Genomic DNA, 27,966 nt, shown 5'->3' with positions numbered 1-27,966 from the left:
AAAGTAGTTAGTGGGACGTAAAGCAAATAACATTATTATTATTATTATTATTATTATTATTATTATTATTATTATTATTATTATTATTATTATTTGGTACCTAACTTAAAGCCACGGTCGCTTCCTTCCATCTTTCTTGTCTATCTCTTCCAATCTTCCCAACCCCCCGCAAGGACCCTGTTCAGCATAGGAGGTGAGGCCGCCTGGGCGAGGTAATGGTCATCCTCCCCAGTTGTATCCTCCGACCCAGAGTCTGAAGCTCCAGGACACTGCCCTTGAGGCGGTAGAGGTGGGATCTCTCGCTGAGTCCGAGAGAAAAACAGACACTGGAGGGTAAACAGATAAAGAAAAAGAAGAAGAAGAAGAAGTCTCAAAAGTCATATCTCATCTTTACAAAGAAAGCATACATGGTCCAAGCTAACTGCCTGACGTCTGCGATCTGTTTAGTTCGACCGCTACGTACCGTTGTCGCCATCCATCGGCAAACGGCGGAAGCAAAGTCGTACACCTTGTACTTTAACTTTTAGCACGCTCGGCTATCACATCTTGACATAAACTGATGTTATGACAATAGTACTTCGAGTCATTCAGCCATCATATCCTCCGTTCATGACGTTTCTGTGATACAGAATTTTCACGATTCTTTACCATAATTCGGTATTTTATCATTAATGCTGATTTGATTACACGAATAACCGAATTATAGACAGCGTAGTAAGACCAGACATTGTTGTGAGTAGCCAAGGTCAATATTTTTAAGTTAGACAATAATCTGTGGGTTGCATAAAACTGGTTGAATAGGGGCAGCTGTACCACACAGTATATGTGTTCTTTACAGCATTTCTTGTTTTGTAATAACGAGAAACGAAATAGACACGAGTGTCCGCCTCTGTGGTGTAGTGGTTAGTGTGATTAGCTGCCATCCCTGGAGGCCAAGGCTCGATTCCCGGCTCTGCCACAAAATTTGAAGCGTGGTACGAGGGCTTGTACGGGGTCCTCTCAGTCTCGGGAAGTCAACTGGGTAGAGGGGGTTCGATGCCAACCTCAGCCTTCTTCGAAGTGGTTTTCCGTGGTTTCCCACTTCTCCTCCAGGCAAATACCTGGTTGGTATCTAAATTAAGGCCACGGCCGCTTCCTTCTTTCTTCCCTGCCTATCCCTTCCAATCTCTCCCTCCCCTCCCCACAAGGCCCCTGTTCAGCATAGCAAGTGAAGCTACATGGGCGAGGTACTGTATCCCTCGACCCAATGTCTCACGCTCCAGGACACTGCGCGGTAGAGGTGGGATCCTTCACTGAGTCCGAGGGAAAACCAACCCTGGATGGTAAACAGATTAAGAAAGGAAAGAAAGAAATAGATACGAGAGTTTTTTATTACTACATCCCAATTTTCAGATAATAAAAAAGTATATTCTTCTTCTTTCGCTTTTGCCACACTTGTGAGGTCATGGGTGCGAACAGTGCCATACATACGGATTTGGCCCTGTTTAACCTTTACATTGCTGCGCTCACAATATTGCGAGCTAGTGGTGGGGACGAGCGGAGCAGTTGTTGTGACGTCATCACCCGGTAGTACCGAGTAAACTACCGAGTGAATGTAATGTGGCGGCACGTTTAAATACGTTATTGGTATGACAACGTAAATTCAATGCCCTTTTCTCACAACATAACCATTTTTCTGAATACAGCAATGTTGCTTTCTGCTGGAGAAGCCGACCTGCTCATTTCATCCTTGTGATGCCTCTTGATATAATCCCACAAATTTGATACGCCACTACCCGTCGCGTAAATGCGGCCGCAAAATTTGCAATTTGCTTATTTTTATCACCAGTAATTTCAAAGAACTGCCATGCATCAAATGGTTTTCGTGGCATTTGTGGTACAAATTTCTGTAAAAATTTATGCAATTACTTAAATTTTCTAAAACATGAATACCATCTCAAAATGGGATTAAATATCAAACTAATGTCACAGTTATTATCTACTATGCTTTGCATTATCTACAAAACACAACAAGCGGAAGAAATATAGACGCAAATTAAGGAAGACAAACTTAATACAGGCATAATAATCTTACAAGGGGTGGCCACGACGTTCGGATCACGGAGTATCTTCAAACTTTGTACACATTTAGTAGTCAATTAGGACAAGATAATGTGCAAGTAGTAAGCTGTACTACTAAGGCGTTCTCGAGAAAATCTCAAGAGAAGTTTTCGTGTCGAATATGTACCGGTGCGTTGCGATCATGAGCACGAAACAGTGGTGGTCGAGTGGTTAGCGTTCAAGCTCCGTAGTCGCTGGCTCACGGGATCGCGTCCCGTTTGTCGTTTTGTTTTTCAACACTGGTCGAATTCCTTCATATACACTGACTGACAGAGCAAATGCAACACCAAGAAGGAGTGGTCAGAACTTTATGCCAATTGCAGGGTAGACTGACGTCACTGAGGTATACTCATGATGTGAAATGCGCCGCTGTGCTGCGCACGTAGCGAACGATAAATGGGACACGGCGTTGGCGAATGGCCCACTTCGTACCGTGATTTCTCAGCCGACAGTCATTGTAGAACGTGTTGTCGTGTGCCACAGGACACGTGTATAGCTAAGAATGCTAGGCCGCCGTCAACGGAGGCATTTCCAGCAGACAGACGACTTTACGAGGGGTATGGTGATCGGGCTGAGAAGGGCAGGTTGGTCGCTTCGTCAAATCGCAGCCGATACCCATAGGGATGTGTCCACGGTGCAGCGCCTGTGGCGAAGATGGTTGGCGCAGGGACATGTGGCACGTGCGAGGGGTCCAGGCGCAGCCCGAGTGACGTCAACACGCGAGGATCGGCGCATCCGCCGCCAAGCGGTGGCAGCCCCGCACGCCACGTCAACCGCCATTCTTCAGCATGTGCAAGACACCCTGGCTGTTCCAATATCGACCAGAACAATTTCCCGTCGATTGGTTGAAGGAGGCCTGCACTCCCGGCGTCCGCTCAGAATACTACCATTGACTCCACAGCATAGACGTGCACGCCTGGCATGGTGCCGGGCTAGAGCGACTTGGATGAGGGAATGGCGGAACGTCGTGTTCTCCGATGAGTCACGCTTCTGTTCTGTCAGTGATAGTCACCGCAGACGAGTGTGGCGTCGGCGTGGAGAAAGGTCAAATCCGGCAGTAACCGTGGAGCGCCCTACCGCTAGACAACGCGGCATCATGTTTTGGGGCGCTATTGCGTATGATTCCACGTCACCTCTAGTGCGTATTCAAGGCACGTTAAATGCCCACCGCTACGTGCAGCATGTGCTGCGGCCGGTGGCACTCCCGTACCTTCAGGGGCTGCCCAATGCTCTGTTTCAGCAGGATAATGCCCGCCCACACACTGCTCGCATCTCCCAACAGGCTCTACGAGGTGTATAGATGCTTCCGTGGCCAGCGTACTCTCCGGATCTCTCACCAATCGAACTCGTGTGGGATCTCATTGGACGCCGTTTGCAAACTCTGCCCCAGCCTCGTACGGACGACCAACTGTGGCAAATGGTTGACAGAGAATGGAGAACCATCCCTCAGGACACCATCCGCCCTCTTATTGACTCTGTACCTCGACGTGTTTCTGCGTGCATCGCCGCTCGCGGTGGTCCTACATCCTACTGAGTCGATGCCGTGCGCATTGTGTAACCTGCATATCGGTTTGAAATAAACATCAATTATTCGTCCGTGCCGTCTCTGTTTTTTCCCCAACTTTCATCCCTTTCGAGCCACTCCTTCTTGGTGTTGCATTTGCTCTGTCAGTCAGTGTACATTACAATTCAAAGGTAATCTACTGAAAAAAGGTATATTTGCATGAACTTTTATTGGATTTCCAATGTTATTTGGCTCTTTACTATTGTTTATCATTACAAAAAGTATCTTTCTTTCTTTCTTTCTTAATCTGTTTACCCTCCAGGGTCGGTTTTTCCCTCGGACTCAGCGAGGAATCCCGCCTCAAGGGCGGTGTCCTGGAGCGCGAGAGTTTGGGTCAGGTATAAAACTGGGTAGGATAACCAGTACCTCGCCCAGGCGACCTCACCTGCTATGCTGAACAGGAGCCTTGTGGAGAGATGGGAAGATTGGAAGGGATAGTCAAGGAAGAGGGAAGGAAGTGGCCGTGGCCTTACATTAGGTAGGGGCCTACATCCCGGCATTTACCCGGGGGAGAAAGAAATGGGAATCTACGGAAAAGCACTTCGAGGATGGCTGAGGAGGGTATCGAACCCTCATCTACTCAGTTGACCTCCCGAGGCTGAGTGGACCCCGTTCCTGCCCTTGTACCACTTTTCAAATTTCGTGGCAGAGCCGGGAATCAAACCCGGGCATCTGGGGGTGGCAGCCAATCACACTAACCACTCCACGACAGAGGTGGACTACAAAAAGTATATCATTTATAATTATCAACAACTAACGGGCCAATGCATAAAGTATTCCTGAAAATGTATGCCTGTCGTGATTTGTGAAATCCCTCATACCTGACAGTGAAATCGAGTAAGGTACCCGGAACTGCTTTGCACCTGGACGCTCTGACCTGCAATATATATGAAAGAATATGACCAGTGCTGAAAAACAAAAAGTGAAAAGCGAGATTCGATCCAGTGATCCAGCGATTACGGAGCTTGAACGCTAACCAGGCGAACGGCGCCACCTCGTGCTCGTGACCGCAACGCACCGGTACACATTCGACGCGAAAATTCTCTTGCGATTTTCTTGAAGACGCCTTATTATTTGCACATTATCTTGTCCTAATAGACTACTAAAAGTGTACAAAATTTGAAGATGATCCGTGATCTGAACGTCGTGGCCTCCCGTTGTTAAACATGTATCGTGCGCCACACTGTGCTCTGGTCCTCCGCAAGTACTTGCAGTTGTAAGCGGAGGGGATCGGTGGTGCGCTCTACCGCTACAACCGGATTCCTCATCGGTATTACCACGGCAAACTGGATCCCTCGCTGCGCTAGCTAGAGCGACGCATCAAGTCGGCCGTGGTATTACTCGCTCCGTTCCCACCTCTGTTGCGACCGCGGAGAGTGACCAAGGTAAGTAGACTATTATAAGGTAGGCCACTCCCGTCCGTTCAGCGGAGAATTTACCCACACTGCTTTGCGCGCTGTGACGTCATGTGGCGGATAACTCAGGCCCCGGCGGACTTAGGCTCCTTTTATACTTACATGCCACATGCTACATGCCACATGCTTGAAGCCAGGCATGTGGCGTTCGCACTTGGAAAGGACCCTTTTATAGTTTCGTATCTGTCGAGCAGGTACAATGGCAGATTTTACATCTAAAGTATTTGCAGCTGCATAGCTCTGCGAGATAATGGCAGTAAAAAAAGAGGAAAAGGCATTTCAGTTTTCATCCTCTGAACATTCAAATATACAGTATATGATAGGAGCTTTCAAAACCCTTTACACTGACCTACGAGAGGACGAAACAATATTTTTAATTATTTTAGGATGACCCCAAAATCATTTGATGAATTATTTGGAAAAATAGAATGTCAGTTCCATATTACAAGAAAACACTTCCTGTCCATTCGTCCAATAGAGCGGTTCTGTGAAACTACAATCTGAGAACTTCCTCACTCGCTGACTAACTTTACAAACATATTACTCTGAATTTATATTGAAAATCTGAATATTTGCATTTAAAATGGAAAATCTGAAAATTAACATTCATTAAATAAAATACACACTCGTCGAACCCTGTACTCACACTTACTTGTTACCTGCTTACTTACACATACGTTATTTGAAGGGCGCCAGCTGTCACTCAGTACAGCAATAATAGAATGAGACTCTTGACCATCTCTAGGGTGTGGGGTAATAAGCTTACTTTTGACAACATACCATATAAGTTCTGGGGAAAGGAGATTGGCGTTCGGTTTCCCCATTAATTTTGAGATTAAGATATTTTACTGTCAATGAAATGAAACTATGAATTCGTTTGATAGAACAATATATATTCTTTAAATAATATATCAAAAAATAGTGAGTCTTGTTGCGATAAAACAGATGAGAATATGAAATATGACATTGCAAATGAAAGAAACTAGGCATGAATTTGAATTCTTCTTGACCGGACATTTAACAATTTATACGAAATATTTCCCTCACTGATTCACTTGATTGTACCTTTAACACTTTGAGTGTAATTACGACGTAATCCATTGCTCTGGTGTTTACTGTAGATGTGTCACGCCTAACGTGGTGATACATCCTTGAGACTGCTTCTTCTCCATATCATCTGACTTCTTTGTAAGTCAATATGGTATGACCTCTTGGTAGGTCCAGGGTTGCCCTCTCTGACTCCTTGGTAAGCCTTGCGTCCGCGTCTTCCACTAAGTGACGGACCAACCATTTGGTCTCACTCTCTCAATGACCAATAATGGCTCACTGAGTCTTCACCATCTCTCGTTCACACTGGTTGGCTGACCACCTAAGGCCTCTTGATCTAGTAGACTACTTCACTGTACTGCATCCGTATACGTAATGACTGACGCTACAACATGGAGCTACCTTATATAGACGTTGGTTGACACAACTACGTAATCTCCAGAAATAACAATGACATACTCCCACCTACGCGACAGATATTACATCCAGTGGTGAAATAGCCCCGCGGCGATTGAGTCTGTGCGCGCATATCTAAATAAATACGATGACATAGCCATGGCGCGGCGATGACTTGGCAGAATCGCCAGTGGTGTCGCAATATAACAACGTCACTTCCAATCTCTGATATATACAACAATTCTCACTGTACAGGTATTGAGTGTTATACTACACATACGTATATATGCATACATCTAAGTGCAATCTTGCAAGCAACAGGCAATTGCAAAATTGAATAAAACGGATAATTACAATAATAGTAACAATATCGCAGATAAAATAATAATAATACTGACATAATAATAATAATAATAATAATAATAATAATAATAATAATAATAATAATACAGATAAAATCATACAATAATAAAAATACAGATATCATCTTGTAACGGGATTTGAACCGTTACAAATCTACAGATGTATTAAATACAAAGAACATTATATAAAATACCATGTAAACAACTAAATGTAAATTATTTCTAACATTATGTTTGTAACTTTAGCTTTGAGTAACGTTAATGTCCTTTGTATATTGCTGACTAGTCATTTCACATTTAAAACTATTCAGAACTTGCTGATTTCCAAGAATGTGTAGATTCATCTAGGCAAATATATGATGGCCGGCGTTGATGTGGATCATTATAGTAAATTTGGAATTGCCCTGGATCAGACAAAGATGTAGAAGGTTGGTTTGGGAGGACATCGCTCAATTGGGACTGACCCGAATCGGTTTGGTTTCGAGAGTGTGCATTATATGAATCTTTCTTCATACGTACGGGTGATAACGCTGCAGATTTACTCCCACGCCTTATTCCGATGATCTCGATTTTTGTAGTCTTCGTTACCTGGATCCCATAATACCGATCTACACTGCATTCTCTAATGAACAGTTCCGTATCTAATCCAGCATCCATTGTCCTGGTCAGCACTAGACTACACCACAAACTGTACTGAACCGCCCGGCATGAAGCGTCAACTATAAACATTCCCATAAGGTTTTGGTCCCACCCGCGCGGCGTGACATGTCAGGCGTGGCGGCCACCTGCTCGTCCCGACCCGCCTCAGTCACATGCCTGGCGGGAGGAAGCGACCGCGAGACGGGAGCAGGTAAGTATAAAATGGTCCCATTTAAACAATGTTAATTCACATGCTTGGCGTGTGGCGTGTAGCATGTGGCATGCAACTATAAAAGGAGCCTTAGGAGTGAAAAACGAGGTATTATAACTAGTGAGTGTGTGCGTGAGGAACTAGTAAAAAGGATGCGTTGTGAGAGAAGCTGTCATCCATGAGTAAAAATAACAGTAATTGTGCAGTTGCAAATTGCAACAATTATGGCCGTAAGACGAGTGATATAATGTATCATCGTTTCCCTAAAGATGCAATGACACAGAGAGAATCGTTATCGCGGTGCAAGCGTGCCGATGAAATCAACGAGAACAATCCACGTATATGCTCAGCTCATTTCCTTCCGGAGGATTACGAGCGTGTTTTAAAGAATGAGCTGCCCGGTTTACCGCTAAATAAGAAACTAAAAGCAAATGCAGTTCCATCACAGCATTTACCAAATTGGCACAGAGAAGTACGTACAGCTGAATGTGGCACGAATAGCGAAGCAGTCGAAGAGGTAAGGATGCTAAAGATTTTTCTCCATAAGTACTGTTGAACTGATTAACCTTGATTTAGAGTATTCATTTGTTAACTTTTATCTTCTTGAATGACTTTTTTTATTCATAGGTAGTTATGATTCCTCATTTGTTAGAAATAAAACAGCCGACCTCGTTGGTGTAGTAGTAGCAGCGTTATTGACTACTATCCCCGAGGTTTCGGGTTCGATCCCCGATTCCGCCAAGTAATTTAATCCGGCATGGAGGATTGGTACAGGGTCTCACCATCCTCGTGAGGTCAGTCGGTGGATTAGGACACGTAGAACATCATCGGCGTTCAAGTATAAGACCCACGGGGTTACACGTGTTACGTCACTTAGAAATAGAACAGGAAACCTGGAACTGTGGCAATTATCTACCTTATTTCTTAGAAGTTGCTCTTTTTTCGTTTTAGGCTGTACGCGATCGTGTTCAACGGCATCAAAGTAGAGAAGTGCGAAAGAGAGCAATTGCAACCTTGGGGTCTATATCCCCGAAGAAAAGGAAACTGGATCAAGTCACAAATACAGAGCCCATCTGTGAACTCTCTGATATGAAACTGAAGGACGAAGAAATTAAGACTGAAAACCGGGCGAATTGGCCGTGCGGTTAGGAGCGCGCAGCTGTGAGCTCGCATCCGGGAGATAGTGGGTTCGAACCCCACTGTCGGCAGCCCTGAAAATGGTTTTCCGTGGTTTCCCATTTTCACACCAGGCAAATACTGGGGCTGTACCTTAATTAAGGCCACGGCCGCTTCCTTCCCATTCCTAGGCCTTTCCTATCCCATCGTCGCCATAAGACCTCTCTGTGTCGGTGCGACGTAAAGCAACTAGCAAAAAAAAAAGACAAAACAGAAATAGAAGTCCTAAAGAAGAAAAATGCAGTTCAAGAAATTGCCTTAAAAAGTGTGAAGCAGCTCTTAAAAAGGCCAAAGCTGTAAGGCACATGTTGCCAAACAAGAGGAAATTATCCAGAACTCTGAAAGAACGTGTCGTGAGGAAGAATGTGGAAAGTGTTCTGTCTAAGTGTTTCACTCCCGGACAAATTCGCTGCTTGTTACGAGGCAACAAACGAGTAAGATGGAGCTCCGAGGATATTGCCAACGCACTGACTTTAAAGGCCCTTTCTCGAAAGGCTTATACCTATTTAAGAAAGCGCAACATTCCTTTGCCGTGTCGTGCTACGCTTCAGAATTGGACTAGCAATTTTAAGTGCAATCCGGGTGTTTCGGAAGAAGTTCTTTCAATTTTGAAAGTTAAAGCCCGTACATTTAGCGAGTTAGATAAGAAAACTGTGTTGTGCTTTGACGAAATGAACATAGATGGCCGTATCTGTTATGATACCTCGGAAGACAGAATTTTAGGACCTCACAGCAATGTTCAAGTTGTGATGATTCGCGGTTTGTGTAAATCTTGGAAGCAACCACTTTATTACGATTTTGACGTGACAATGAACAGCGAATTGCTCCAAGATATAACAATGAGAGTTGAAAATTTAGGGCTACATGTCGTGGCGGTAACGTGTGATATGGGGGGAAAGAATTCAAAAGTGTGGAACGAACTCTGCGTCAACACATCAAAAACTTTCTTCATAAATCCTTCGGACAAGGAAAGAAAGATCTGGGTTTTTTTTGACGTGCCTCACTTACTGAAGCTCCTTCGAAACCACTTTTTATATGAGGGGGTAGTTTTGCTCGATGGAACTGAGATAGCGAGGAAGATAATTGAGGACGTATTAGATAGCCAGAAAGGCGTTTTATCTATTACGCATCACATATCAGAAGCTCACATCAGTGTCACAGGTCGAGCGCGACAGAATGTAAGAATGGCTGCGCGCTTGTTTTCACACCGTACAGCTAGAAAGCATTACAGTATGTTCTAGGTAAGGAACGCGAGAGCATTTTCTTTGAATTAGTGAATGATGTTTTCCATGTTCTGAATTCTCGAGTTCCCTTTGACCATGGTACACCTCTCCGTAGCGGATTCGGTCTCAATCTTACGAGCCAGGAGAATACATTAAGAAGGTTCATGGACGTTTGCCGTGGCATGCATGTTTCAAAAGGGATTTCTCATCTCCATCACGTCACTTCTGGGACTGTTTTAAGAAATCCGAGAAGAGAATGGAAGATACATTCTAACATCTCGACTAAATCAAGACTGTCTAGAAAATTATTTTTCGAGAATTCGAGGTCTTGGTGCCTTTTATAACAACCTTACAGCACTTGAGGTGAAACACAGGATTCGGCTTCTGATCTTAACAGGAAACTCAAATGACATACCCTTATCAGGAAGTACATCAGTTGCTGAAGAAAGAAATAGTACTTCTGTGGCAGACGCTGAAACACGGGACGAGGAAACAGATGAGGAATTCTTCAAATTCATAAGTAGTGAACTGTGCATTGAAGTAACAGAAGAACGCCCAGCGAATATTATACGTAGTTCTGACATTGAAGACATTAAAGAAGACGAAGAAGAGTTACTGAGTAAAGTCCACGAGTTAGGGGAGAACTATTCTAATAATGAGGACGTTTCTCCCGATACTGTCCAGTACATGGCGGGCTACCTCGCATTTAAATGCAGAGCGATTGATAAATCCTTGGGATCAGAAACTGAAATGTGCCCGATTCCTGCGGCAAGTTCTAATTCCTGGATATCTACTGTTTCTCGAGGGGGCCTTTTTACTCCGACAAAGGATTGGGTGAACACAGTCAAACAATTCGAAATTATATTTGCTGGTTTTCATGGACATGACAGTTCGAAGTGTGACAAAGTGATTAAAACTTTGTCTTCAGTTATTAAATCGAAGTTTCCTCAGGTGCATGAAAATATAATTCATTTATATACAAGGACGAGGACATTTATTCGCATCAGGCATTTGAATAAGGAAAGGCAGTTGCAAGCAGCAAAGAAACATACCGCAAAGAAGAATCTGACGTGGACTGCATCTCAGCCAGTAAAATAATGAGGATACCCTTCACTCTCCTGCATACAGGTATGTTCGGTTTACGACAAATTAAATTAAATTAATGCATCGTGGCCGTGGAACTTGTGACTAGCCAGTTGACGTCACACGAGAGCGACCAATGGCAGCTTCCATTGCCGGACTGGCACCCCCTGGAGAGTGACCGCTGCTCTGCTGCGCCCGTAATATTGCGAGCGTGACATTCTTCTGACTTTACCAACTCAATACTCCCAATGTTGACATAAGAAGTCATTCAAACTCCGTGGGCGGATACACGCATCTCTCTGCAGTAGATAGGAGCTTACGAAATGACAATCTGTTGATTCATTCATGAGTTATTGAGATAAATACGACACTCTGCTTTACGAGCTGCTCTGCGGTATGCCCGGCGTGCAAGCTAGCAGTGAACCAGTGAGGACCGCGTCAGGGATGAGTAAGCTACAGTGTATGACGACCGCCAGTAAAGTGCGCGATCTTACCTAATCCGAGGTTGTGAGCTCGGACTGGTACTTCGATGGTCGTGGGTTCAACTCCCCGTGTGGAGACTGGTTTCTTCTGTCAACTTTTAAATTATTTCTTTTTCCAATTATTTATTTATACGCAAAAGGCCCCGCCTGTTGCCATTACTTGATGGATGCAGTATTTTTGTATCCGTCTCTTGGCATAGGCCAGAGCAAAGTGTAGCTTCCACCGAAGTCCCAGTCTCATCCATGGCTGTGACAATATGGAAGCTGCTGGGGTATGGGTGGTGCTGAGCCCAGTGAGGAAAGCAATGGCAAACTACCTCACTCCTCATCTTGCCTAGTACGCCTCATTTGGGCTCTGCCACTGGTTTTTGCAGTTTCCCTATAACTGCATAGCCTTTGGTGGTGCTATTTGAGGATCCAACCAGCCTCTGGGCTGATGACCTAACAGACAGACGCAAAAGGCATAGAAGAGGTAAAAAATTGGGATTTAATTGTCAGACTTTTTTTTCTACCTGCGCCAAGACCCTAGTGTTTGTGTACAGCCGCCAGGAGCAACCTTCACTTGTCAGGTGAAAATGAATCTTACAGCGAAACGACTATTCACGTTTATGGCACATTCCCCAAGGAGGGGAAATAGCCAATAAAGGAGAAAAAGAATTTCTGTTTGAACACGTAGAGAAAGTGCGCAACTCCAAATTTTCTACAATTGTGCGCTCATTAAAAAATACGTCCTATATGCATTTTGCATACAAATAAATAAAATAAATGAATAAATTTGAACCCTTGGGTCAAAACTGAGGGATACCTACCTCTCTTACCTATCAGCAAAGTTCATGAGATCTGTCTCTCGGGTCGTGTCGGGTTCTTCGTCACTTGCTGAGGTAAAGGTAGGGTTCACTAATTCTAATCTATCTACTGGAATGAAAGGTTTGCTTAAAAGATTCCTATTTATTCAGGAAAATTCTGAAGCCATCTGATATGTCAACGGTATCATAGAAGTCAATTGTGTCCACTGGACACCACAATCATTTTACATAAAGGTCAGAATACTGGTGTGAGACTTTAACGTAACTGCCTGACGGGCATTCATACTAGAAACCATTGTCTCAATTATTAATCATTTAAGAAAGGAAAGTCTGGAAATCCTTAAATTCGGCTTCCATGTGAGACCACATGTACCATCATAGTGATTCGTTATGGTCCAGCCCTCGTAACACGAACTCTGGACTCTGGGTATAATTAAGGCCGTCCAATCGGTGTGTGCCACACAGTGGTTCTACGGCATGGACCCTTAATTGAATCGATGTGACCTGCGTCTATGTCATGGACCGACATCTAATCTTCTGAGTTACTTTAAAGTCATTGTGGATGATGACCGCAAGGAAATGATGCTACAATGGCATAAGGCCCTAATCCAAGTCACTGAGGTTGACGACCCCCTGACCATCCAAGTTTGTAGGCTGAAGGCTAAACACAATTAAGTTACATCGGTTGATGACCAAAGTTCCACTTTACTATCCTCAGCACATTCACTGCTCAATCAATCAAAGTTCAATAATTACAACAATAGCAATGCTCACAAACTTTGTGGCAGTAAAATCCATTTCCTTCGGATATGTCCCCTTAATCGTTACTTTACATTTAAATATTCCCCCAGAAAAACAAACTAAAATTTCCAGAATGCATCTCCAAGTTATTCGCTTGATTAAAGTTATTTCAAAATGCGGTTTCACTGAATTTAATAATTAAATAAATTTAAATGATTTATCGAAATGTTAAAGAACAGTAAATTTTATCTCCGCGGACTCTGGTTTCTTCACAAATTCCTACATTGCTGTGATGTAAATTCAATCTTGTGATGTTTATCTGGCTGGAAAAGAATTGTTACATAATTCATGTCCAGTTATATATCTTGTCTCCTGATCTCACACTTTTAAAATCTAATCTAGTCGTAACCGTTATTAACACTTGGATATCCTAATAATCTACGTACAAACCAAACAACTCGCCATATAATTACGATGTCATATCTCGTCATACCATTTATGAATTTTGCACACCCCTCACAGACAAACCGATCATCACAAGCATCCCTCTATATTTTGGACAACCCTAAATTTGGTTACTCTGTTCCTTATACTCAAAGTTCGTGATTTCAAATGTTCATTACGTCCCCAATTAAACAAATTTTACAGTATTTCACAATACTCAGATCATTACCGGCTATGATTTTCAACTAAATCCAGCATTTTAACGATAATACACTACAATCTCAATTCCACGCCTGTCCCGTTATCACAGCTGAGGCCTCTCGTCCCCAAGTTCGCTTGGCAGTAACATGAAACACCTGGTTTATTCCAGTTGAATGGCTTCTCAAAATGCTCTCTTTAAACTCTGCCGACAATATTAAACAAATACGATATTCTAACCAACAAAATGCACAGATTAAACTTCAAGATGCCCACACTAATTATACGCGTCGCCAATTAATACCGCTATGGATTTCTATGAATTTCTTTCCATTCCCAACATTATAAAATATACCTCGGGCTATCGTGTCCCGGCTTCAATGACAGGACTCTAACCTGATTCGCACATCTCATCTCAACTCATATAAAACATTCCTCGGACTTCCATGTCCCGGCTTCAATGACAGGTCCAACCTGATTCACAAATCTCATATCAACAAAACTAACCTCTGTTTCCCAGCTCCACAATTATCATCGACAAAGAACTGGAATAAAATCCTCACTAGAAATCTCGACGTCTAATATCGCACAATGCATTAATCATGAATAACTTCGCATAAGGAATATCGTATTTAATAACTTGATTTTTACGAAAAAATGACTGAAACATTCTACTAGATCTTTTATTGTCAGTCAGACACAGTTTAAAATGGGCCTAGAAAACGTTTCTCTCCGTGACCAAATTCATCACCCTAGATTCTCACCGACAGCGCGCTTCCACTCGATTGAAAATGAGTAACCATGGATTTCTACATTATTAACGTCAAATTGCAGACAGAAAAATTTTACGTCGAATGAACATCTTAATTTGACATCACAAAATATAGGCAGTACACTCACACGGATGACGATCTACATTGGACGTGATATCACTTCGAAACCCTATTCAATAACTTTTTACAACATTATACGGCACTCGCAAGACTTCAAAAATTTATCCAAGTGGAAAATGAAACAAATGACTCTTTTAGTCGTATTCTCACATTTACAAAACTTAGTAAGGGTGACCACTGCGTCGTATATCCCCATTCAAATACACTTTTAGAGATCATGAGACAAGATATAAGAGGTAAAGATGGAAAGTCACCTACCTCATGTAGTCACACCATTGTTCGTCATAGGGCTCACCTGCGACCCTGGCATTTTATTTAGCCATTTTTACATTCATGGCTTTACAGATCATTATTATATTTGTTCAGGTTTCCTGGAATAAAGCATTAAAAAAAGAAAATACCCTTCACTTGTTTGCTGAGCGCACACGATGGACTATAATTATTTCCGCACACAAATTACTTAATCACATTAGAATTTATTCAGTACTTTGACCGTCCTATCTGGTACAATTGTTTCACTCAAGATAACTATCTCCTCATGGAGACAAGACCTAGCCACAATGGCTAAAATCTGCAGTTGAACTCAGTCTACTTTCGTTGGTTTGATTTCGCAGAGCAGCTCAACAATTTTTCGTCCGCTTTGTATCACAAATGCCGGAGAAGGAGACTTCGTCATGGTGTCCCTTCATATTTATAGCAGTTACCCCCTCTCTTCGGATATCTCCCTTTGCCGCCAAGAAAATTTCTATAAATTTTCTGACTTAACTAAACTGTAATTTCAAGAGTTTTGAAAGTGACTACATGCTTGGTACATTTCTGGCGGTAGTGTTCATGGACATTTAAAATTTTTACGGGTTCGATTTGTGAGATGATTGACCCCCTTCGATAGGCACTATATTTTTTTGACTTGGCTTGGGTCACGCCATGTACACGCGCTTTGAAATAGTTCACAAAAATGACTTGAGATTCTTCCGCCGTCGACACGTGTGGCTGACGTCACGTACCCCAGAGCGTGGGACCGAAGGTAATCACGCCTTCGTCACGTGTCGAATCCATACTATCAAGAATCCAACTTTTAAATGATTGTCGATTTATGCATAATGTTCTTAGGGCACAAAGGTCATTAGTTCATATTTCCCCCAAGACACGAATTCCTTTCGCACAGTGACAAGGAATTTCCTTTAAACCAATCCAGATAGCGAAATTTCTAATTTCGACGTCTGATGAAATATGACCTTTGAACATAAATTCCTTTCTTCTCTCTTATGCAGTTGTTCGTCTCCTGGTGTACGGATGTTGGTTGATGCCTTCAGCTTCCTGGTAGTTCTTGGTTGCTTGGAGAGTTCTGGGTTGCGGGGTAGATCTCCAGTGAATTGTAGTTGACTTATTGTATGTTAGGTGGTTTGTCCTTCCAACTTCTCAACGAACTTGCATTCACATCAAAATGCGAAGTTTCTGGGTTCAAATCCCTGTCCTCATTACTGTCGTTGTCACTGACTTTCTTCATTTTTGCTGGTGGTTTACCGTTCTTCTTCTTCATCATTCTCCTCATCTTCTTCAAGTTAGCAGCTGGCTGACCCTTCTTCTTCATCATCATCCTCATCTTCACTTTAGCAGCTGGCTTACCCTTCTTCTTCTTCATCATCATCCCCATGTTCTTCATTTTAGCAGCTGGTTTACACATCTTCTTCATCACCATCCTCATCTTCATTTTAGCAGCAGGCTTACACTTCTTCGCATTTGCTTGAGCCTTTCTTGACTTACTATGATCGTCATTACTGGCATCCTCGTCTGAACGTTCATCCCTCTCATCACTGCGGCTTTTCTTAGGCCTCTTCTTATTGGCACTAAATCGTTTAGGTTTTGCTTTTTCCTCTTCAGACCCATACCACAGATCAGAACGTCTGGATTCGTAATTATTCCACCTTCTATCGGCTTCATTTCCACGATGGCGTCTTTGGTAAGAATTTTCCCGACATCGACTCTGGTTCCTCCTACATGGATCATGGCGTCTATTCCACTTTCCGTACAGGTAGCTAGGCTGTTTCCAGTTCTTACTATCCTGGTTTGGTATGGTTTCAAACCGTTGCCCATTGTTCTCTTGTATAACTGTCTGCGCCTCATCCCTCTCCGGTCTGCTCTCTTGGATGTGGTTTACGACATTCACTTGGTTTTCCACATGCTTAGTTACTTGTGACGCTGATTTAGGAGACTTCATGTTAGTTAGATATTCAAGTATACGGGCCAGTATAACATCCACTGTTTCTAACTCCTTGTTCGAGTCTTTCGCATCCGCCTTTATATTTTCACTTGGTTCCTTCAAGTCTGCCTGTACCTCCTCAATACTCCTAGCCGTTTCTTCCTGAGTTGTACCTAATTTTCTTATATCCTCTTTATTCATCTGGATTAATTTCAAGTCAATGGCCTCAATACGCTGGTCTACAGTTGCCTTGACGTCTTCGGCTACCTGGTCTACTTTGTCATTTACGACGGCTATCTCTTTACAACACATTTCCTTATGTTCATTCATCGCTGTGAAGACCTTTGACTTATCGTCTTCACGCATGATGTTGAACTTCTCTACCTCTGTCTTCAGATCGGCCCTAAGCTCAGCTTGATCTGACATCAACTGCTTATGTTGTTCCCTACTTTCGTTGACGTGCCTATCGAGGTCTCCTCTAATTATGTCCTGATTTTCACTAAGAACACGATGTAGCTCGCGAGTTTCTATGAACTGCTGATTTATTTCATGTTTAAAGTCAACCTGTGCTTTAGTGTTCTGCTCCACCTTCACATTTAAGTCACCAATGTCCTTCCTAATATCCCCACTAGCTTCTTTACAACTATCCTGCGTGTCCTGTACGACCTCCTTCATACCTTTTAATTCTACATCTGCACTATCTAATTTTTCACCGATAGATTTCATACACTCACTTAAGTGCTTCCTATCGGCTTCCCTGCACTCTCTCTGTTCCTTCTTATCGTTTTCTATCCTCTCCATTAAGTCCTTGATCATTTGGACCACCTGCCCTTGGGCCAATTCTCCCTCCTGCATAAACATACTGTATTTAACAGAAAACGATAGGTCATCGGTGAGCCCGAGACTTCAACGGCGTATAATAGGACTACAACGATAAACATCACAACATCCTCCTATCTAACACATCACACTGTTAATGCAACATTCTCTAAAATTTTATTTGATAAAATGTGAAATTCAATGTTCACTCGATCAAAGTGATCAGCCAAAACACTCAAACCAGTATTCAAAAATTTGAGAAATTACTCTAACACACTTAAATTATACCTTTCATTCAGTAGCTAAATTATTCTCATAGTGGTATCTCCTAGCCTTACTCATCGGGGGTTTATCTATTTCTTCAAGTTCACTCTCAACTCTGGCGCACGATTTTATCATCCATAATGTGGCATAGCCTCAACATTATTTCTCATTTCCTCTAGTACACGATTTTTCCAAAATATCCTTATCGTTATCGTGACTTAAGTTCCCTCATCGTTATCGTGGCTTATGCCCCAACGTTGGTGCGACAACTTACTGGTCGACCAACGTATAACAATCCTAAATTGGTCATCGTTTCACTGATGTCAACCAACCTAACTTGTAGTGCTTCTCTCGATGTACTTAGGCCCTCTCTTAAGTGACTGAAGCCACCACGTTGGACAACATTTTACTGTACCCTTTGGTCCATATTGAGGGATACCTACCTCTCTTACCTATCAGCAAAGTTCATGAGATCTGTCTCTTGGGTCGTGTCGGGTACTTCGTCACTTGCTGGGGTAGAGGTAGGGTTCAGTAATTCTAATCTATCTACTGGAATGAAAGGTCTGTTTAAAAGATTCCTATTTATTCAGGAAAATTCTGAAGCCATCTGATATGTCAACGGTATCATAGAAGTCAATTGTGTCCACTGGACACCACAATCATTTTACATAAAGGTCAGAATACTGGTGTGAGACTTTAACGTAACTGCCTGACGGGCATTCATACTAGAAACCATTGTCTCAATTATTAATCATTTAAGAAAGGAAAGTCTGGAAATCCTTAAATTCGGCTTCCATGTGAGACCACATGTACCATCATAGTGATTCGTTATGGTCCAGCCCTCGTAACACGAACTCTGGACTCTGGGTATAATTAAGGCCGTCCAATCGGTGTGTGCCACACAGTGGTTCTACGGCATGGACCCTTAATTGAATCGATGTGACCTGCGTCTATGTCATGGACCGACATCTAATCTTCTAAGTTACTTTAAAGTCATTGTGGATGATGACCGCAAGGAAATGATGCTACAATGGCATAAGGCCCTAATCCAAGTCACTGAGGTTGATGACCCCCTGACCATCCAAGTTTCTAGGCTGAAGGCTAAACACAATTAAGTTACATCGGTTGATGACCAAAGTTCCACTTTACTATCCCCAGCACATTCACTGCTCAATCAATCAAAGTTCAATAATTACAACAATAGCAATGCTCACAAACTTTGTGGCAGTAAAATCCATTTCCTTCGGATATGTCCCCTTAATCGTTACTTTACATTTAAATATTCCCCCAGAAAAACAAACTAAAATTTTCAGAATGCATCTCCAAGTTATTCGCTTGATTAAAGTTATTTCAAAATGCGGTTTCACTGAATTTAATAATTAAATAAATTTAAATGATTTATCGAAATGTTAAAGAACAGTAAATTTTATCTCCGCGGACTCTGGTTTCTTCACAAATTCCTACATTGCTGTGATGTAAATTCAATCTTGTGATGTTTATCTGGCTGGAAAAGAATTGTTACATAATTCATGTCCAGTCATATATCTTGTCTCCTGATCTCACACTTTTAAAATCTAATCTAGTCGTAACCGTTATTAACACTTGGATATCCTAATAATCTACGTACAAACCAAACAACTCGCCATATAATTACGATGTCATATCTCGTCATACCATTTATGAATTTTGCACACCCCTCACAGACAAACCGATCATCACAACCATCGCTCTATATTTTGGACAACCCTAAATTTGGTTACTCTGTTCCTTATACTCAAAGTTCGTGATTTCAAATGTTCATTACGTCCCCAATTAAACAAATTTTACAGTATTTCACAATACTCAGATCATTACCGGCTATGATTTTCAACTAAATCCAGCATTTTAACGATAATACACTACAATCTCAATTCCACGCCTGTCCCGTTATCACAGCTGAGGCCTCTCGTCCCCAAGTTCGCTTGGCAGTAACATGAAACACCTGGTTTATTCCAGTTGAATGGCTTCTCAAAATGCTCTCTTTAAACTCTGCCGACAATATTAAACAAATACGATATTCTAACCAACAAAATGCACAGATTAAACTTCAAGATGCCCACACTAATTATACGCGTCGCCAATTAATACCGCTATGGATTTCTATGAATTTCTTTCCATTCCCAACATTATAAAATATACCTCGGGCTATCGTGTCCCGGCTTCAATGACAGGACTCTAACCTGATTCGCACATCTCATCTCAACTCATATAAAACATTCCTCGGACTTCCATGTCCCGGCTTCAATGACAGGTCCAACCTGATTCACAAATCTCATATCAACAAAACTAACCTCTGTTTCCCAGCTCCACAATTATCATCGACAAAGAACTGGAATAAAATCCTCACTAGAAATCTCGACGTCTAATATCGCACAATGCATTAATCATGAATAACTTCGCATAAGGAATATCGTATTTAATAACTTGATTTTTACGAAAAAATGACTGAAACATTCTACTAGATCTTTTATTGTCAGTCAGACACAGTTTAAAATGGGCCTAGAAAACGTTTCTCTCCGTGACCAAATTCATCACCCTAGATTCTCACCGACAGCGCGCTTCCACTCGATTGAAAATGAGTAACCATGGATTTCTACATTATTAACGTCAAATTGCAGACAGAAAAATTTTACGTCGAATGAACATCTTAATTTGACATCACAAAATATAGGCAGTACACTCACACGGATGACGATCTACATTGGACGTGATATCACTTCGAAACCCTATTCAATAACTTTTTACAACATTATACGGCACTCGCAAGACTTCAAAAATTTATCCAAGTGGAAAATGAAACAAATGACTCTTTTAGTCGTATTCTCACATTTACAAAACTTAGTAAGGGTGACCACTGCGTCGTATATCCCCATTCAAATACACTTTTAGAGATCATGAGACAAGATATAAGAGGTAGTAAGATGGAAAGTCACCTACCTCATGTAGTCACACCATTGTTCGTCATAGGGCTCACCTGCGACCCTGGCATTTTATTTAGCCATTTTTACATTCATGGCTTTACAGATCATTATTATATTTGTTCAGGTTTCCTGGAATAAAGCATTAAAAAAAGAAAATACCCTTCACTTGTTTGCTGAGCGCACACGATGGACTATAATTATTTCCGCACACAAATTACTTAATCACATTAGAATTTATTCAGTACTTTGACCGTCCTATCTGGTACAATTGTTTCACTCAAGATAACTATCTCCTCATGGAGACAAGACCTAGCCACAATGGCTAAAATTTGCAGTTGAACTCAGTCTACTTTCGTTGGTTTGATTTCGCAGAGCAGCTCGACAATTTTTCGTCCGCTTTGTATCACAAATGCCGGAGAAGGAGACTTCGTCATGGCGTCCCTTCATATTTATAGCAGTTACCCCCTCTCTTCGGATATCACCCTTTGCCGCCAAGAAAATTTCTATAAATTTTCTGACTTAACTAAACTGTAATTTCAAGAGTTTTGAAAGTGACTACATGCTTGGTACATTTCTGGCGGTAGTGTTCATGGACATTTAAAATTTTTACTGGTTCGATTTGTGAGATGATTGACCCCCTTTGATAGGCACTATATTTTTTTGACTTGGCTTGAGTCACGCCATGTACACGCGCTTTGAAATAGTTCACAAAAATGACTTGAGATTCTTCCGCCGTCGACACGTGTGGCTGACGTCACGTACCCCAGAGCGTGGGACCGAAGGTAATCACCCCCTCGTCACGTGTCAAATCCATGCTATCAAGAATCCAACTTTTAAATGATTGTCGATTTATGCATAATGTTCTTAGGGCACAAAGGTCATGGGTTCAATATAAAATTTAAAAAATTTTCTCCACAAAGGGAGTCGAACCCACGACCATCGAATTACTAGTTCAAGCTCTTGCCGCTACGCCAACTACTGCTCGGCGTGCGCGCTAACGTAAGTGGCTTATACGGTGCGAGAGCCACGTCAACATTATTATTTTTATTTTCTACACGCTTGGCCATCTGGAGTTCCACTTTGGGTGCTTTCATTTCTAGCCAAGCCCTGCATGTTCTATAAATTTGAGCGAAATCGGTGGTGACGAGTAGGGAATGCCCCCTTATGAGTTAAAAAAAACAACCACTGCTAATCTTCTCGCTTCTCTGTGACCACTAGTTGACCAAATTGGGCCTTGAATGCAGCTGATTCTTGTGCGATGTGACAGTTAAGACTATTGCATCTGCTATCTTCCTTCTCATCATTTCCATGCTTGCAGGCAGTGGTGTAACTTCCTGCATACCGGTACTGTATCCTTGTAGGGGTTTAGAGATTTTGGTATGGTGCCTCTCTGATCTTGAAGAGTAAAAGTTGAGCGTGATGAGAATTCTCTTGATGTGGATTACTTTCAGGATTAGCAGCTGTTGGATCAATTTCTGTAGTTACTACAAAATCGCTTTCCTAACAGACATTTGGATTTCGATCCCAAATGTCTATTCTCTCGAATCCATCCACGGTTTTTGCTACAGTTGTAGCTCGTCTATAGAAGCTTAAAAGCAGTTTCCTTATTTGGAATTGAGAGCTGGATGCGTTCGTAGCCATGTATCGCATGCCTGTTTGAAGTAGACAGAGATAGGCTTGAAGAAGGCAACGTCGAACAGCTGAAATGGATGTGTGGTATGAGTTGGAAGAGGTAATAGGTATTCCATTTTCTCTTGCCAGGTTAATAGAGGTAAATATTTTTGTAGGTGGTGTGCCCGTCTAGCAAAATTAACACATTTGCTCCATATTTCACTTTGTAATGCTTATGGAAGGTTGTATCTCCCACGTGATACACCCACTTTCGAAGCAAGGAAATTGTGTACGTGGAGGGACCCTTGCCGAGTGCTCTTATCTAAACCATAACCTCTTAAATTCCAACATCGGAGGCACAAACATTCCAGTAGCATTTATATAGCATATTGCTGTTGGGTTCGTTCCTCACTCTCCACTCGTAATTGCTCTAACCTGATGCTTTCCCTTCTTTGATAACATTTTCGGGACCTGTTTTTAGCGGACATGATGGCTTCATCCAAATTGTAATTCTTGGTAGAATTTGTATTGTTTCCTTAGATTTGGTTTTCGAAGGACGTTAAAACACCATTCGACTTTATATTTGCAGAATTCTCGGCCTCAGGCTAACGCAATGAGCTTTCTGGATGGAGAGATATGGAACTGTAATACTACTTGTCGCCAGCCATTGTGAACTCTCGGTTGAGTCCGTGCGGCAAATTATTTGCTTTTGCAATTTCACATGCTAGGCAACGAAGATCGAGACGTTTGAGTCCGAAGAAACTTTCTTCCAGGAGCAGTGTATATGGAACTAGTTCATGTTCGAGTTCTTCTGGGAGATCAATTGATCTTCCAAATTAGTGCTTATGTTCTCTTGCTTTAACATTTGTCCCATCAGTTCTCAACTTGAACATTGCTTTTGGAACATTGAAGGTGCGAGCTGCAAAATGAAGCCCCACGATCTAGTTTCTCAATGTATATAACACCTTCCCCTTCATTTCTTCAACTCCAGTATCCATAATGGCACCGTTTTGACATCTGTAGAAAGTGACAGACGACTAAATTGTAGTCGCTAATAATTAAGCTTCTACTAACTCATATTCTCAACCTAAATTACATATTCGCATTGCCATTAACTTAACATGAAAGCCCATAGTTAGACTTCATATTCTTAAATTGGACTGCACCTAGTATGTTGCCTGTTATGCGAAAGTACTGCCCGTCCAATTTAGGATTACACAGCACTTTTTTTGCAAGAAGAATATCTTACTAGTTGCTCGCACCATATTGATCTTATATACCTAAACTTTGACCCAATTAACTGCAGCATTTTATGTGTTATACAAAGCACTCATCGTAGACACGAAACACGAAATAGACTCCAAACAGAAGAATACATCTAACTACGGACCGCACATTTGTACTGGAACCGAAATCATTCCAGGAAGCGGTGAGAACATAAGCGATGCATTCATGCCTCTACAATGTAGCACTTCCATGCCTACAACGTTTCGTTGAATGGCCCAGTTTAGGAGGTGACCCAGTATAAAATGTGCTAAACTCCATTGACCAAGCTGGCTAATTTTCGTAACATAGTGCACAGAACACAGCAGAGTACTCAAGTAAAACACAGATTCTACCGTTGTGAGTCACTAATTAGATATAGAATACAAACCTATGAACGTGAGTACAAACAGGAAATGTCTTCACATGCCCTTAAAATTTCAAAATCATGTGAAATATGAATCAACACTGTAATTCGTAACTCGAGCATTCTTCATGAACAAACAAATTTCAAATTTTGAATAATTTGGAAAAATGTCTCTCTAAACGTTTTGATGAAAACGAATCCAGATCTTCAAGTGTCGGGAGTCAGTTTTAACTATGACAAGGTTTATTGTACAAAATGCTCCTACAAAGTGACTTATTACTATCGAGAGAATTGAGCATACTTACCTGATAATAGACTGATGATAATGGACACATTGAATAAGATGGTCGTCAATTGCTGCATCAATTAGTTTCTGATCATAACCTCCATCTATGATTTTAAGCGGTTTCATCATATTAAGTCCTCTTAAAATGGGAGTTCGGAAAGCCTTCACATTTGGCTCGAGAATACCTGTCTTGATTTCGCTTTCATAATCTGAACGTGTATCCCATAATCTTATAAGCGTATTTTCTAGTTGCCGTGATGAGTTTTGCATACCGAGTTTTAACAGCACGTTTCGTCTTATATTTACAAGCGAGGAATTCAAAATTTGTAACTGCGCTGCTAGAAATATTATGAGACTGACGTAGAGGTTATCTAGTGTACTGGTTGATATGTAAACCGTAAAAATCGACAATGACTGATAGATGTAACTTATTTCATAATATGGTGATATTGTAGGATCGTAGGGGAACCATGCCGGTGTGGGAAGATTCCTTGCTGCCATATGGACATTAGAAATATTCGATATGGCTTCGTCAATTGTAGAGGAATTATCAAGAATGTTATTGATTGCAGGTGAGAGAATGAAGAGTGTGAGAGCAAAGGCTCCTACTATCAAAAATGTTAGGGAGACTTCTTTGGCTCGTTTGGCAGCAACATTCAGGACACCGGCTTGTTGAGCTTCCACCATACTCCCATAACGTACAAGATTATCTTCCATGTCATCTATAAGATTCAAAATACGATTTCGTGAAAGTAAAAATGTGCTCACTTTAAAGAGACCAGACATAAATGTGAACATTAAGCATGCGTTCATTGATACATTATGAACGTCTCCCCAGAACTGGATAACAGCTCCCACTTGAGTGCAAATTTGCGAAGCGAGCATGAAAAGGACGAGCAGCTTGAAGAAATTTAGTGACTTTGACCAAAGCCCAAGCCGTCTTAAAATATTTATATTCATTTCTAGGTCCATCTTGTGGACAGTGTCCTTTTTATTGGAATCTTGCATCGTTTCCACACCAATGAACCTTGCAATTTAAGACAGCGTTCCCTTATTACGATGGCAATGTTTAGAAATATACTTCTCCTTGGAGCATGACCTGGTCTTCGTTAGTAGTTCCAGTCAATTACGAAAAAATTAAGAATTGCGACTTTATCTCCGAAGGATATTATGATGAATGAAATTACAAAATTCAGATTCCACGAATTCAGAAGTTAACTACATATTGCCCTTGCAACGCGGGTTCTGAACTCTCAAGACTAATTTTACGGCGAAATTGTACAGACCTTCTCCGAGCATCAATATTGCACAGACAGCTGACATGTCACAGACACATCAGACTTATAGGTTAAAGCTTTCATTAATTTATATGAAAGTTAAAGTTAAATATGTACGACGTTCGAACGATCAACAGTGTTATTAATGTATGCTATGCCATTGATTATAACCCTGCTAAGTGTCAGTTAAAGCTAAATATTTTATAACTTGGATCATAGATGGTTAAACTTATATGCCAATAACCTGTAAGGACATACAGTAAATTTTATTTATCTGAATCGGTGGAAGTATATGTGCGTATAATACGTGCACGTGTAGTTTTAAAATTATCACGAAGATAACCCGTACATTAGAAAGTACTTCTGAGTTAAATAAATATTTCAGGTAATGTGTTGTTCCTTTACACTAAGTCAAATAATTCCATTCATAGGTCTATCAATTACTACACCGGGCGAGTTGGCCGTGCAGTCAGGCGCGCGCGACTGTGAGCTTGCATCCGGGAGATAGTGGGTTCGAATCCCATTGTCGGCAGCCCTGAAGATGGTTTTCCATTCTCACACCAGGCAAATGCTGGGGCTGTACCTTAATTAAGGCCACGGCCGCTTCCTTCCAACTCCTAGGCCTTTCCTATCCCCCTCGTCGTCATAAGACCTATCTGTGTCGGTGCTACGTAAAACCACTAGCAAAAAAAATCAATTACTACAGCCTGAACTTTACAGATTTTTCAGTAGCTTTTACGCCCTATATTCGATTAAAACATCGATATTTCACCTATATCTGTGACAGATATTTTTCAGGACAAAAATATTTGTTATCTAGTGACTTGTTATCCAGTGAGTTGTTGACTTTGAATCACTGATGGAAACTGACAACTTACAATTGAAGTAAAATCAGCACTTTTCGAGGATTAACCAATGAAGTGAACGTGGCTAGTATATAACATCATATGAAAAACTGATCAGAGAAGCTAGGGAAATACATTATGAAGCAGAATGGGCTGATTCTGCTGCAGGTGGAAATAAGTAAATTCGTGTCCTCGTCCCAAGGTGGAGCAATTTTAAAGACACACACACCAGATTAGCAGCGTGTACCGTATTAACCACACATTACTAAACTACTCATTACCACAAGGTTACAGACGTTTATAAATCGGTGTTTGAGGTACATTATGAGAATATGGTGGCCAAAGACCATCTCAAACAAAGACCTTTGGCAGGCCACAAGTCAAAGTCCCACACAGGAACAGATAATGAGAAGAAAATGGATATGGATTGGGTACACCCTGAGAAGACCACAAGAATGTATCAAAAGGCAGGCATTGAGTTGGAATCCACAAGGCAGTCGCGGCAAGGCAAACCGAGGATTACCTAGAAGAGAACCATAAACAAGGAGATTGCTGGAGTTCACAAGACATGGAGGGAGGTGAAAGCATTGGCGGCAGATAGAACAAGCTGGAGAAATTTCATCGAGGCCCTATGTTCCACCTGGAATTAAAGGAAATAAGTAAGTCACCAAACTACTACTAAACAGATTTCATTCCATCCCTGAAGGTGACGGCGCGCCTCCTAGACGGTAACTCCAGCTCTCAGGTCAGGGATATTTGATGCGGAGAAAGTGAGGGGTGTTAGTGGCCGTGGCCTACACTAGGAACTGTTCAGGCATTCACTTTAGTGCAGGAGAACGGAAAACCACGGAAAACCATTCTCAGGACAGCCGACGGTGGGAACCATCTCCCAAATGAAGAGACGTAGAAGCACGGTACAGCCGTTGTCACCGCTCCTCTGCTCTGTTGGGCGACCGGAGTGCAGAGCTGTCGGACCACGGACCAGCCATGGCCACTTACTGGCCGAATCCTAACCTGCATCCGCCGACGAGCCACACACCAGCCCTCCTGCCAATTTTAAATTCCAGGCAGTACAGGGAATCGAACGTGGGTGTCCGAGGTGTGTAGCTTATAGCGCTAACCGTTACACCACGGAGCTGAACACAGGCGAAAATGTAAGGCAATCAACCATACATATGATTAATAAAATAATTGAATATAACTGTAGGGAAGCAAGTCGTGTAAAATTGTGAGATGTGGATGCGAGTATAAAACAATCAGATTAAACTTCAATGACCTGTAATTGAATATATCT

The sequence above is a fragment of the Anabrus simplex genome, chromosome 2, assembly GCF_040414725.1.
Source record: "Anabrus simplex isolate iqAnaSimp1 chromosome 2, ASM4041472v1, whole genome shotgun sequence".
Taxonomy (NCBI): domain Eukaryota; kingdom Metazoa; phylum Arthropoda; class Insecta; order Orthoptera; family Tettigoniidae; genus Anabrus; species Anabrus simplex.
The sequence above is the reverse complement of the archived record's forward strand: the minus strand, read 5'-3'. Positions refer to the sequence as shown.